The sequence below is a fragment of the Muntiacus reevesi genome, chromosome 2, assembly GCF_963930625.1.
Source record: "Muntiacus reevesi chromosome 2, mMunRee1.1, whole genome shotgun sequence".
NCBI classification, from domain to species: Eukaryota; Metazoa; Chordata; class Mammalia; order Artiodactyla; family Cervidae; genus Muntiacus; species Muntiacus reevesi.
The window spans coordinates 56229457-56243493 of NC_089250.1; positions in this window are offsets into that span (position 1 = coordinate 56229457).

Below are 14037 nucleotides of genomic sequence, written 5' to 3' on the forward strand. Positions count from 1 at the left end.
TCCCCCTGCGCCATGACCTGTGGGTTTCCATTATCTCCCACCTTGGGAGCTCAGCGAGTCGTCTGCTTTCACCTCCTCTGCAAGCAGTGACACCCCCAGGTCACTCCTCTCCCCTCCCCACCGCCCTCCTCTCTCCTCTTGGGGCCCCTCTCTTGCCGTTCCAGGGCTCGTTTTCCTGGAGCAGCTCGGGACTTTACGCCGCGAAATGAAGAATGTGGAATACTTGAGATTTCCACTCACACACTCCTGGAAAAAACACATTAACCTTTAAGAAGGGAATAATGGCTTCGTTTTCAAGTGACCTTATGGATTAACCCTCGAAGAGCACTTTCTGAGGGGGAACCATGGCCCGTGGCAGGGACCCAGCAGGTGCAAACGATGAAGAAAACAGAAAAGCTGGCAGAATCCCTCGGTTAGCCCTGAAGAGAGGCGGATCACTGTCGACTGATGGCAACAAGAAGAGCATCCTGGCTCCTGTGAGCCACCAAGTCTGCCGGACAGGAGGTCGCCAGCTTCAGGACAAGACCAGGGCTGTCTTCTCTGGATCTGCCCTTGACCCGGGGCTGACGGAGCAGCTGGGGGTTGGCCAGCACAGCCTGCTTCTCTGTTGGTTGGCTCTCCCTCTGCCAAGGGGGTTCCCACCCCCCAGAGAGCTTTCTGCCAGCCTGATGCTGCCCCCCACCCCCCGTCCTTGAAACACAGACTCCAAGATCCATGTGTTGGAGGAAATGGCACAGTCTACACGCCTGGGATATTTGCAAAGCATAGTAAAGGCTCTGAGAAGTCCTGCCAGCAAGAAACCTTTTTGACTTTGTCAAACACGAATATTTTCCAAACTATTCTGGCCACAGGAAGCCCTCTCCCCTTTTTGTATTTTTTGGATAACACCTACAAGGGCTTGGCAGAGTTGCTTACCCGTGGAGCGTGCTTTACAAAAGGCAGACCGTACACATACCTTCTGCGAGGTCATTTGAGCCACAGAAAAAAAGAAAAAGGAAAACCAGAACTCACTGTTCATTCTCCAGTTCATCTGTTCATTTATCACGGAGGCATGCATTCCTCCATCCATCCATCATTCATTCATCAACACAGGTGTCCGTGGCCAGGCGACTCCAAGGAGCAGAGACAAACCTGAGTGCTTCTCTGCCTTTGCCAAGCTGCCCAGATGGCAGGGGAGATAGCAATGCCCACAGGGTATGAAATAGAAAAGACAGGCACCTACATTGTGTCCGTGGACCTCAAAGGCCCAACTCCCCAAGATGTTCTCTTGAAAATAAAGGGGCAGAAACAGAGACACAAATGTAGAGAATAAAATTATGCTTACCAAGGAGGAAAGGGGTGGTGGGATGAACTGGGAGATTGAGGTTGACATATATACACTGCTAAGTATAAAATAGATTATTAATGAGAACTTACTGTGTAGCACAGGAAACTCTACTCAGGGGAGGAAATCAAAAAAGAGGGGAGATACGGATAGCTGACTCAATAGCTGATCTATAGCTGATTCAGTTTGCTATACGGTAGAAACTCACACAACATTCTAAAGCAACTATACTCCAATGAGAAATTTTACAAAGAAAATAAAGGAGAAGAGGATTTTTAAAATGCCTCTTCTTCCAAAAAGTGTCAAAATGTAGGCAGGCAAGAAGCAGCTTGAAGGAGAGGGCTGGAGGGAGGACGGGAGGAAGACCGAGGCCGGGACCCAAGGTGGGCTAGGAGCGTGACGTCAGCCACACTGTCATGGCCAAGCTTTGGCCAAGGACTTGCTCTCTGCCCCGCATGGTGCTGAGAGCTGAACATCTGCATGTGCTTCATTCACTCAACAAGCATCAGGAAGCTGTTTCTCATGAGCCGGGCACCGAGGATACAATGGTAAATATGCCCTAACCGGGGAGACCATCTCCCCAGTAAGCCACAAGGATGGGGAACAGCTGCTTCAGGCAAGTCTCAGAGGCTTTCTCAAAGCCACAGAGCCAAGAGTGTAAGGCAGGACCCCCTGACTCCCATGCCCAGTCTCTGCTGAGCCAGTGGGCAAAGGAACAAGTTTAAAGCACGATCAATCCCATTAGGAAATCAGTGACGTGCCCGAGGGAAAGCAACGTTGGCAGAGGCCAAGCTGGATGCTCATGATGGATGGAAAGTGGAAAGAGGTGCAGCCAAGAAGACAGAGCAGCCGGGGCCGTGTGGGTTCTGCCTGTGACAGTGGCGTCTGGCCCCCATCTCTCACCCTGGGGCCAGCTAATCACATTATGGCCCAATCCTTCCCGGCAAGCTGACCGCTGATGATCAAGATCTCTCTCTCCAGCTACCCCCCTCCCCACCCTCACCTCTTCTCAAAGGACAGCTTTGAACAGCTGTGGGCAAGACCCTGTCTCCTTTTCAGAAAGCCTTTGAGGAGCACAGGGAGCTGAAAGACCACTGGGGGTGCCATGATCCCAGTGGATGGTGTGGCCAAGAACAGTGCAGATGGACACTCAGATGTGGCCCCAGAGGGGACAGCTCAGCCCCACTGGCCACTGTCTGTGTCTCCACCCCTCCCCGTTCCTCCAAGCACCCCCGGCTCCCTGTGGTGCCGCCGTTTGGAATCATCTCTCCAGATACAGTCTGTATGAGCTTCCTGTGGCTGCTGTAACAAATGGCATGAACTTAGTGACTTCAAGCAACACAAATTCTTTATCGTACGGTTCAGAGGTCAGAAGTTCTAAATTCAAGAGGCTGTTTTCCTCGTGGAGGCTCTGAAGGAGAATCTCTTTCTTTGCATTTTCCAGCTATAAAGCCAGCACCTGACCCTTCAATCCCCCTCTTACAGGGACCCTGTGACACGTTGGGATAATCCAGGAACTTCTTCATTCTCTTGGTCCTTAACCACAGCTCAGAATCTCTCTGATATGTAAGGTGATATGGTCACAATTTCTGGGGTTTAGGATGAGCACATCTCTCGGGGGCTGACTTCAGAGTCTCCCCCTCAGACCTCTGGACTTCACTGGTGGCCTGTCCTACTGCTGAGGGCATGAGCTAGAGCCTACGGTCTGGAGGGTTGCAGGCGATGCCTGGAGGAATTTGCTCTTTGTCCTCCAGGCTCCCCCAGAATGCCACATGGACTGAATCTGGCCATCTATTTCCTCTGGACTTGGACCCAGTTTCTCCTCTGTAAATAGGGTTCACATTTATAGAACAGCTCTTGGGAGGACGACATGGTACAAGCACCCCTCCTGGAATAATCTAGAAGCACGATAAACGTTGGCTAAGTAAATGAATTGCTTTGGGTGGAATGACTGCTGGACCCTGGAGCAAAGACCTTCCCCTGTGAAACTGGGGTGTTCGCCCCAGTTCCTCCTCCAGAGGCCTGCTGTGCCCCCCACCCATCCTACAAAGGTTAGGAAAAGCTCAGAACAGCACCCCAGGTAACAAGAAGTCAAGGCTGCTGGTCACAGCACAGCCCGAGAAGCTCAGCCTTTCTTCATGTCAGGGATACTCCCGCTGATCCTGGGGCAGGTAGGGTTCAGACCTGAAGTTCGGAGTAGTGAGTGAGCTGCCCGAAGACCCGAATAAGTGGTGAAGTTAGGACTCCAACTCAGGATGCTGGGTTCCTGAAGCTCATGGTCTGAACCCCTAGGATGTATGGCCTCCAAACTCCAGCAGACCCAAGAGGAGAGATATGGGTGCAGCTCACAGACCAGGGGACAAGCAAGCACAGCAGGACAGAGGGGCCATGTGAGCGCAAAGAAGTCTGAAATGTTCAAAGTGCACAGTGGTGAATCCCTTTCCTGAGAGCCAGAGGGGAACTCTCAGAGGCAACAGGAGCAGCAGGTGGCAACCACAGGACCCCCACCACGACTGGTGTGGTCCACAGGGAGGGCGATCTGTGCTGGGACAACTATGTCAGCTGACCCAACCTTCACCACCACCCTCACAGTCACGCCTATGTTCACATACATTTTCTCAAACAAAATTAGAGGTAAAAATAACCTGGGAGAGGGGGCTTTGTATTGCTCAAGGTCTCCATCCATCATTAAGACCCAATCAAAAATGCTTTTTAAGGTACTAAAACCAGCTTTTTAAGGTATGCTCTTTGAGCCAAGAACTGGTTCTAAAGAAATTACTGTGGATGTTCCCAAAGGCCCATAAACAGGCATATTCACTGCAATATTGTTTACAATCATGAAAAATGGAAGCAACTTAAACGTCCCACAGAAAATCAGTTAAACAAATGACAACACATTCACACAACTCAATATCGAACAAGCAGTAAAAACGGTAATGTAGGAGACCCATATTTATTGACAGACACGGAACAGCGTTTATAATGAATGGTTAAGAAAACAGAAAGTCACAAAGCAGTATATTTAGAAGGATCTCATTTCCATTTGAAATTTGTGTATAGATAAGATGATAAGTAGATATAATTGATAGAGAGAGATGATAGATGGATGGATGGATGGATGGACAGTCCTACAGAAGAGACAGCTATTCATAGTTTTGCTTAATTCCAGTGTATCTGGTCACAAGCCCTCTTTCCTGCTCAGCTCTTCTTAGCAGCTTCTAGAAGGACTATCCTGAGGTACGCAGACACGCAGGTTCTGTCGGCAAGTCAGACTTTGCCCTGTCGTTGTTAACTTTCTGGTTTATGCTAAGAAACCTGCCCCATTGTCTGTTCCTCTAGGGCAGTGATGATGACCTCTTCCTTCTTCTGTGTACCCCAGGCCTGACATCCCCACAGAGGAGACTCAAAACAAATCTCCCTGAGAAGCGAATCAATCAGTTCACCATTTCCTTAAACTGTGGAGTTCTATAGCTGGCTTGGGGCGGGTGGGAAAAGAACTGTTCTCCCCTTGGAAAATGTGAGGTGAACGATATTTAATAAAGTACAAACTTTTGGTACAGATGGAACACAAACCAATGACATCAACAGAGCCACCAGCCTTTTGTTAGAGCTACACATAGCCCAGCGGCCACAGCACCGAAAATCTAAAGGCTCTGGGAGGCGCAGGCCCCAGCCCGGTGGAAATCAATGACAGGTCACAGAGTTGAGGCCGCCAAGGACCCCTGACGACTGTCATCCCTCCACAGTGTTTATAATAAATTGTTAAGGGAAAACAGAAAGTCACCAAACAGTATGTTTAGAAGGATCTTATTTCCATTTAAAATTTGTGTCGGATGGGTGGATGGAGGGATAGCCAGTCCTACAGAAAAGGCAGGACTGGTCAGCTGGCTTGAGAGCCTTTGTACGGGGCAGGGGGGTGCCTGGAGAGGAATTCTCTTTCTCTGCTCTACCCACTTAGAATAAAACCCAAACTCCTCCCCAGGGCCCCAGGCTCTGCGGGATTTATCAACTGCCTGCAGAGCCCATCTCCCCATCCTCCGCCCACCCTGATCAATCCCCTCCAACCTCACCAAGCTTGTTTCTGCCTCTGGGTCTTGGCACCCACTGCTCCTGCTACGTGGAAAGCTCTGTCCAGAGCTTCACTTGCTGCCCCTTCTCATCACTCAGGAATCAGTTCCAGTGTCCCTTCCTCAGGGGTCCCAACCGGCAACCCCACCTCTCACAATCTAGCCTCCAAGCTCATTTATTCTCTTCACGGTATTTCCATTTTCTGAACATCTTTGAGTCTGTTTTCTTAAGAACTGCCTAGAAGGTGGCCTCCACGAGGACAAGGACCGCCACTGCCTTTGCTCTCCACTGTGCCCCTGGCTACCAAGAAAAAAGTAGGTGCTCAGCAAACACCTGAAATGATGAAAGCAGCGAGGGAGGGAGGGGTGGAGGGGAGGAAGGAAAGAAGAGCAGATGAATGGATGACTCATATGACTTTGCCTCCATTACATGATGTGGGTTCTTGGGTGAGGCCAGTGACAGAAGAGTAAAAATTGTAAAAATGATCTACACTGGTGTGTGTGTTCGTGTGTGTGTGTGTGTTTTCCCCCAAAGCGAAAGTACAGAATCGTAGCAAAGATTGGGTTAAGTTCTTACAAGGTACTTAGGCAGCATTCTGAGTACTTTAGATACATTTTCATAACCTAAATCATCATCCCAACAACCTTCCGAAATAGTTTCCATTCTTATACTTACTTTACAGACGAGAAAGCTGAGGCTCAGAGAGTTTGGGTATCGCACCCAAGGTCACTCAGCCTGGGGAATGTTCACCCCTTAGGTTGGCTCCCAGCCAGGGCCCCTTTTCCTGATGTGACCCCCCCCCCCACTTTGTCAGAACAATACCTACATTTACAGCTTAGTGACAGGAGTGAACTATTGTATATGGCCCCGGGGACCCACAAAAGGCAGGGAGCTCCGAGAGTTCAGTTCCTGCCTTCTTTCTCCTGATTGTGGAGCCCAGCAAGTGGACGGCGTCCATCCGTCATGCTGTGTAGGTGCATGGCCCAAGGGAAGGCAGAAACACAGGAAGGCCAGAGGAGTGTGTGTGGACACACAACTCAGGGGCAAGTGCAGGGCAGATGGACCCCCAGGTGTGGAGGGCTGTTGGATACACAAGTCGCCCCACTTCTGCAGCAGATGGATCCCTCTGAACCGGGATCGCCAGCAGGTGACCCCAAGGCCCAGCGTCCCAAGGGTTAAACCCCCTGCGTCCGACTGTTCTGACCGCCCTCCCTCCACCCCCGAGGGTATTGAGGGAAATGTCAGCAGAAATGATGCCTGGGAGCCCTACAGAGAAACTGCCCTATTGAGTTTTTTAAATTAAATCTATTTATAATTTATGCCCTGCCTGCTTCCAAAAAAGGATTGGAGGTGGTTTACGATAAACGACACATGAAATGGGAAGGCTGTTAACTAGTAAGAGAAAAACCAAGAACACCACCCAGGAGGAGGGTCAGAAAAGCTCCCAGATACTCAGGTTTAGGGAAGTGGCCACACATCTAAATAGTTCAGCTTGCATCCTGGTAGTTGAGAAGCCACAAAGGGAATCGCTGCTGTGGGCCATGTAACTCTCTGAGTGACTCGGGGAAGCTCGCTGATGGCACTGCAGCTCCTAGGCTGGCACTGCGGGAAGCAGAAGGCAGGCTGGCTCTGGAGTCGCTGCTGCCCCTTCTCAAACCTCTCTCCCCTGCTCCTCAGCTGTTTCCAGCAAACCGCTGCCATGTTTCAGGACTCCTGACAACAGCCCCTCCTTCTCCCTGTTGGTTCCACTTGTGGGGGCCCCACCACAAGTGGGGGTCACTCCATGTCAAGGATGCGTGGCCTAATACCAGTACTCCTTCTGTGGAACACCCTGACTTTACCACCATCACCTGCTCCCAGTGCATACAGTGGAAGTTAGGCTCACCTCCTGATCCTAGGCTCCAGGGGTGGGTATGTGACCCAAGATGGTCCAGTCAGAGTTAATCTTGGGACTTTCACAGGAACTATTAAGATTGCTGAGCTAAGGCAATGTAAGCCAGGAGCTGCTGCTTGGCCATCATTCAGGGACAGTCTGCATGAGAGTTGGGCCAACATAAAACCTTCAGGTTGATAGTGAAGGGATCCAAGTCCTGATGACATCATTGGAGCACCTGGATCCTGTCATTCCTGAAGCTGACATGCACCTGATCTTTCCTGGTAAAGGAGCTAATAATATCCCCTTTTCTGACTTAGACCTATTTGAGTTGGATATTTCCTGATAGCTCAGTTGGTAAAGAATCTGCCTGCAATGCAGGAGACCCCGGTTTGATTCGTGGGTCAGGAAGATCCCCTGGAGAAGGGATAGGCTACCCAATGCAGTATTCTTGGTCTTCCCTTGTGGCTCAGCTGATAAAGAATCCACCTGCAATGCAGGAGATCTGGGTTTGATCCCTGGGTTGGGAAGATCCCCTGGAGAAGGGAAAGGCTACCCACTCCAGTATTCTGGCCTGGAGAATTCCATGGACTGTATAGTCAATGGGGTCGCAAAGAGTCGGACACAACTGAACGACTTTCACTTTCACGGTTTCCTTGTAAACAAATGCCAGCTCACACCTTCCACATCCACAGCTTTGAAACCTTTCTATCCCAGGTCCCACCAAGTTGGTTTGACATGACTACCAGTAAGAGTTCTCCGTGTCCTTGTCTTACAGGTGAGGAACCTGAAGAGTGCAGAGGTTAAAGCAAGCTGCCAAAGGCCCCACAGCCGAGCAAGTTGCAGAGCTGGGATTGAAGGTAGGTAGCCTGGTTCTCCAGCTAATCTCACTACCAGGTTCTCCTCCCCATCGCTCCCGAGAGCCTTTCCTTCTTTGACATGGGGTGGCCTGGCCCATCTGGGAGATGAAACGATTGCACAGACTGGCCCTGATTCTAACTTGCAGGTTGATACCTGATTCCCCACTTGCCTGACCTCTTTAGACCCATAACTTGTGGGATGTTGAACACTGTGTTATTCCCTCCCCACCCTTTTATACCTGCAGCTGCACCTTTCTGGAATGTTCTTTGCTTCCTTCTTACCCCCACTAATTCCTATTCCCATAGATACAGGGAAATACGAATTAAAATGACAAGGTGGTATCACTTTGCACCCATGAGATGGGCAGAAGGTATCAATGTTGATAATAGCTGGTGAGGATAAGGATAAGGCGAGAAGATGAATGACTGCACATCCCATTAGCATGGATGGGGACAGCGTGGTGATAGCAGTGAAACTATCAATGTGCAGGTTGGTCAGCCCAACAGATCTGTGTCTACAGACCCAGAGCACGTGCGTGGGCACCTGAAGGACACAAAGAAGCTTCTCATGGCAGCACGACTCAAAATGGTAAAAACAGCAAACAACCACAATTCCATTAACAGGGGAGTCATGAAATAAGCTCCTATGAGCCACAGCCTGGAATACTATGTAGTAGGTAAAAAGAGTGACGACTCCTCAATAAGTTAAATGTGGAGTTTCCATATGGCCAGGTCTATGCCCTGGTATACCCCCCAGAGAAAGGAAAAGCGGGGATCCTATGGAAGCTTTTACACACATGTTCACAGTAGCACTATTCACATAGTCAAAAGCTGGAAATAACCCAGATGTTCATTGTCAGAGGAATGGATAAAGAAGATGTGGTCTAACTGTACAATGGAGTACTCACCAGCCATAAAAAGGATTAAAGAACTGATACATGGACGAATCTCGAAAACTCAATGCTAAGTAAAAGAAGTCAGACACAAAAGGGGACACCTTGTATGATTCCATTCATAGGAAATTCCCAGGAAAAGCAAATCCACAGGGATAGGAAGTGGATTTGTGGTTGCCAGGGGCTGGCGGGGGTGGGGATGGGGTTGAGAGCTAATGAGGCTGGGAGTTTCCCTTTATGGTGATGCTGCGAACTAGACAGCTATGTGGATTCACTTAACGTTATTGAACTGTGTATGTTAAATAGAGACAGTGGTATATTTTACATTCTATGTATTTATCACAATTTTGAAATGGTAAAGAATGGGGTAAAAAATAATCAGGGTGATTTGTTTTTAAAAAAAGTGGGGGGACTTCTTGGTATGGCTTGGAGGGGCTTCTGAGACATACTAAGTGGAAAAGACAAGTTGCAGGATGAAATTAAAATATGGTCTGTTAATGGAAGAAAATGGTTCACATGTATTTTTATGTGAAGTGTTCACACTTGATAATGAGGCTGCCTTTGGGGAAAATGAAGGGCCAGCTCCTCGCTGCAGCATCTAGGAAAGGATGCACCCTTTCATCCTTGTGTTCGTACTGTTTCTCTCTCTGCCTTTGCATCCTCTCCTCTCCCGCCCTCCAGCAAATCCCTCCAGTGGACTCACTGGCCTTTCCTGGAATCACTTAGGGTCCTTTCTAGGGACCCCCTTTCACTCTTTCCATTTTCTTTCACTTCCTTCTCGCACTCCACCAATCTTCTCTGCAGCTTGTTTTGGCCAACCCAAGGCAAGATGCTCAGCCCCCTGCCCCAAGAACTCGCATCCAGCGAGGGAGCAGTCCCCCAGCAGGTCACTCCTCTGATGGCAAGCGGCCATGGGAGCATCCTTGTCTGCTCTCAGGGCATCAAACTCAAAGATGCTTTTTGGCTAGAAGATTCTAGAAGAGCCTCCCAAAGACTTGCAGCTAAAGACACTCAGTTACCTGAGAGGCTTGTGAAAGCCCCTACACCCCAAGCTGGACCCCAGATCCACTGAACCAGTATCTGCAGCCCAGGGGTTCCTCCACCCAGGCAGGTTTGGGGACATTGGTCACTGGCCACTCTAGCCGCTGCCTCCTGTCCTCAGGGCACCTCACCCTTCTCTGCTGCAGGCAAGACACTTGGCCTGCTCATCCACATCTGACTCACCGTCCGCCAGGGCCCTGGGGTGACAGTAATGCTCGCTTCACATCAGCTTGGTTGGCGCTGGCCTCTGGTTCCACAGAGGCACCTGAAAATCAAGGATGCCCTGAATCTGGAAATTTTCCAGCTGGACCAGGGGGCCTCTGGGTCAAGGGAGACCACCCTCCTCAGCAGGATCAGTAGCGAGTAACTGAAAAGCATCTGGGTTCTGAACGGACATGAGGTTGGATCCAAGCTGTCAATTAGCCCTCAGCCCCAGCCCCCACCGGTGGGCCTGTTTGTTCAAGGTGATGGTCTGCTTATGGAGGTTATGAGCTTTTTATGTGCCAGCCTGCACCCTCCTGGCCTCCTGGCAGGGCCATTCGGCTGTCTAAATCAAGACATCTCCGTCCTCAGCGGCTGTTAGTATGTTCGCGTTTCGGCCGCCTTGCTCCTCTAGTAATCTAAATCTAATTTATTGGCCCAGGGCTGCAGGGAGCAGTCGGCGCACAAGGCTGGTGTGCACTGAAGAATGTAATATACAGAGTTCCCGTGTAATAAGGCTCTTTATAGAAGGCATTAAGGAGGGTCTGGCTCGGAGCACCGAAGAAATCGTGATTAATTCCTGCCTGGAAAATACCTACGGCACAGACCTCGGGAGGCTCTGTGGGGACAGCGCAGGGCCCAGTGCCTCCGAATTCTCACAGTGCTCTACCATCTGGGTGGTTTATAAGATTAGATGTGCTTAAGCTCCCTGAGGGCAGGAGTGGTGTTTTACAGCCCCTGCTTCCCCATGTAGCCATGATGAAAGGTGTACAATAAACTCTCACTGAATTCACCTGGATGGAATTGAAGTGCAAAGCTATTCTTTGTGCACTTGCTGTGACTTTGGGATTGGCTTGCTCGGCTAATAAGGAACTGCACCTCCAGAGGCCCATTAATCTGGATGGCACTTGAGCCAGGAAACCTGGCCCCTGCCAGGACCCCTGTGACCAGCTGGCATGAAGAAATCCTGGATTTCCTAGGGCCCTGGTTCCCACTCAGTTGCCGTGGGACAGCGGCGGTTCCCAGGAAGAGCCAAGGCTTCTTGGAGGATGTTCACGAGACATTCATAGAACCCATGGCTGGGCACTCAGCTTCCCTGGCCAACACTCAGGGGCACCCACTCGAATGTATCATTCGCTCACTCATTCATTCATTCACTCAGCAAATATCAGATCTCCTTGATGCTAAGATGTGCAGTTTTTCATATTATAATTTCTCTGAAAACAGGATGGCTTGTAACACTGACGTTGAGTCAATAACATACTGTAGGAGTTCACAGACTGAGACCCACAGCCCCAGTCCGGCCCACCACTTGTGTTTGTAAATAAAGTTTTATTGGAACACAACCACACCCATTTGCATGTTGTCAAGGGCTGATTTTGCACTTAGCCACTGGGTCAGAGACAGTGGTACTGCCTGAAAGCCAACAGTATTTGCATCTGGCCTTTACAGAAGAAGGCTGCTGACTCATTTTATCTGGTATTTATGAAGTACCCACAGTGGCACCTGTCAGCACAATGGTTAGAGGCCAATATGGTGGCTTCAGGGACAGTCAGCACTGGATTTAAATCCTACATCCTCCTCTGGCCAGCTGTGTAGCCTCCAGCAAGCTGCTGTCTGTATCCCAGTTTCCCGATAAAGTTTAAGTAAAAGCTTGGTGCCTGCCACATTGTAGTCACTCCTTAATGAGAGCCTTCTCCTTTTTTGAGGACATGACTGAAGTGACTTAGCACACACACATGCAGCATTGCTATTATTGATGCAGGCTAGGCCTGAGCTATAAGGCTTGGGAATGGAATCTTGAACAAAACAAACTCTTTGCCTTCAAGGTGGACTTTACAACCCAGGTGAAAGGAAGGGGGAAAGGAAGGTACATTACAGAGAAATAAATCCTTCATAGAAGACCCCAAGGGGAGCCCAGTGGCAGCTCCTAATCCAGTTGTGGGTAAGTCAGGGAGGGCTTCCTGGAGGCAGTGAGGTCTATGCTTAAATCTAAGGGATGTCTAGGAATGAGCCAGTGTTCAAGCTAAAAGCACGGGTCTTGAGAATTTGTCAGTCCTGAGTTTGAGTCTCCACCTTCATACTTCCTTGTGCAACCTTAACTAAGTCTTTTAATCACTCTGCTTCTGTCTCCTTACTTATAAAATATGGGTGGAGACTGATGATAACAATTGCTACTACTAGTGGTAAAATAATAATAACACCATCCCCAAAGGGCTGTAACAATAGTTACTTAACAAATATCCATCCATCATTTTCTGTTTACCTAGCTCCAGGAATAAGGTAGAAAACACATGTCAGGTCTCAGGAAGGGAGGGAGACAGCAAATAAACAGGTAAAGCAGAATGCAGTCATACACTGGGATAAATGCTCTAAAAACTGTGCAGAGGTAGAGAACAGGGGGGTGCAAGATGGGGTGGGGTCAGGGACACCAGGCATGGGTGTGAACACCCAGAATGTGCCAGGTTTGTAGTTCACAGCAATAGGTTCAGCTCAGTACCCAACACCAGCAGTGCCCCCACTCCCGATGCCCTCCTTGAGCCCTTCCTGGTGGGAGAGTAAGTTTAGCTCGATGCTTCACACGTGTCCATCTCATGGTCCCCACTGCCCAGAAGCCCCTTAACCAGCCACTCAGGAGTGACAGCCAGCTCACAGACAATTTACATTTGTCCTGCCCATAAAATGTTTTCTTTTCCAAAACTTGACTATTAAAATTCTAAATCAAGAGAAATCTCATAATGGGATCTCTCTGGCAGTCCAGTAGTTAAGAATCCACCTTGCAGAGGCTTCCCTGATGGCACAGTGGTAAAGAATCCAGCTGCCAATGCAGGAGACACAGGTTCAATCCCTGGTTCAGAAAGATCCCACATGCCTCAGAGCAAATAAGCCCATGTGCCACAACTACTGACCCTGTTCTGTAGAGCCCAGGAGCCACAAGTACTGAGCCCAGGTGCTGTAACTACTGCATCCCAAGCACCCTAGAGCCCGTGCTCCACAACAAGAGAAGCCACTGCAATGAGAAGCCTGCACACTGCAACTAGAGAAGTGGGCCCTGATCCCTGTAACTAGAGAGAGTCCATGCAGCCACAAAGACCCAGCGCAGCCAAAAATAAGCAAATAAAATTATATGTATATATATATATATATATATATATATATATATATAATAATCCACCTTGCAATGCAGGAGATGCAGGTTCAATACCTGGTCTGCGAACAGAGATCCCCCATGCCATGGAGCAAATAAGACTGGACGCTGTCAAATAAATAAAGAGATAGCTCATAAAAAACAAACAAACAAAAAAAAACAAAAAAACTCAACTTCTAGCTTCTATCAAAAAAATAAAACAAAATGAGATATGCCCCTCTCCTTCCCAGGGTGAACACATTCATTTGCTGCACTCTCTACCCCTCTCTTACGTCACTTACCTGCAATTTACAGATCTGTGCTGGCTCAGCTCCGGTGACCCTCTCCGAGCCACATCTGCCCTCTCCTCGACCTGGCTGCAGGAGGCTGCTCCATATGGACCTGTCGGCAGGCCACAGCCCACCAGCTTCTGGGTTTTTTGGTCAGTGGTGAGACCCACTGGAGACCCGAGGGCATTTGCTCTCCAGGCTCTTTTCTGGCCAGGTAGCCAGATGCTGGGTCCCCTTTCTAAAGGCCAAGGCTCCTGCCAAGCAGCTCCCGTAGAGTCACCCTCCCAGGGCTCCGGGCATCACCCCATCCCCTCAACCCCTCCCCCAGGGGTGAGAACATCTCCCCACTGGTGCTGTTCC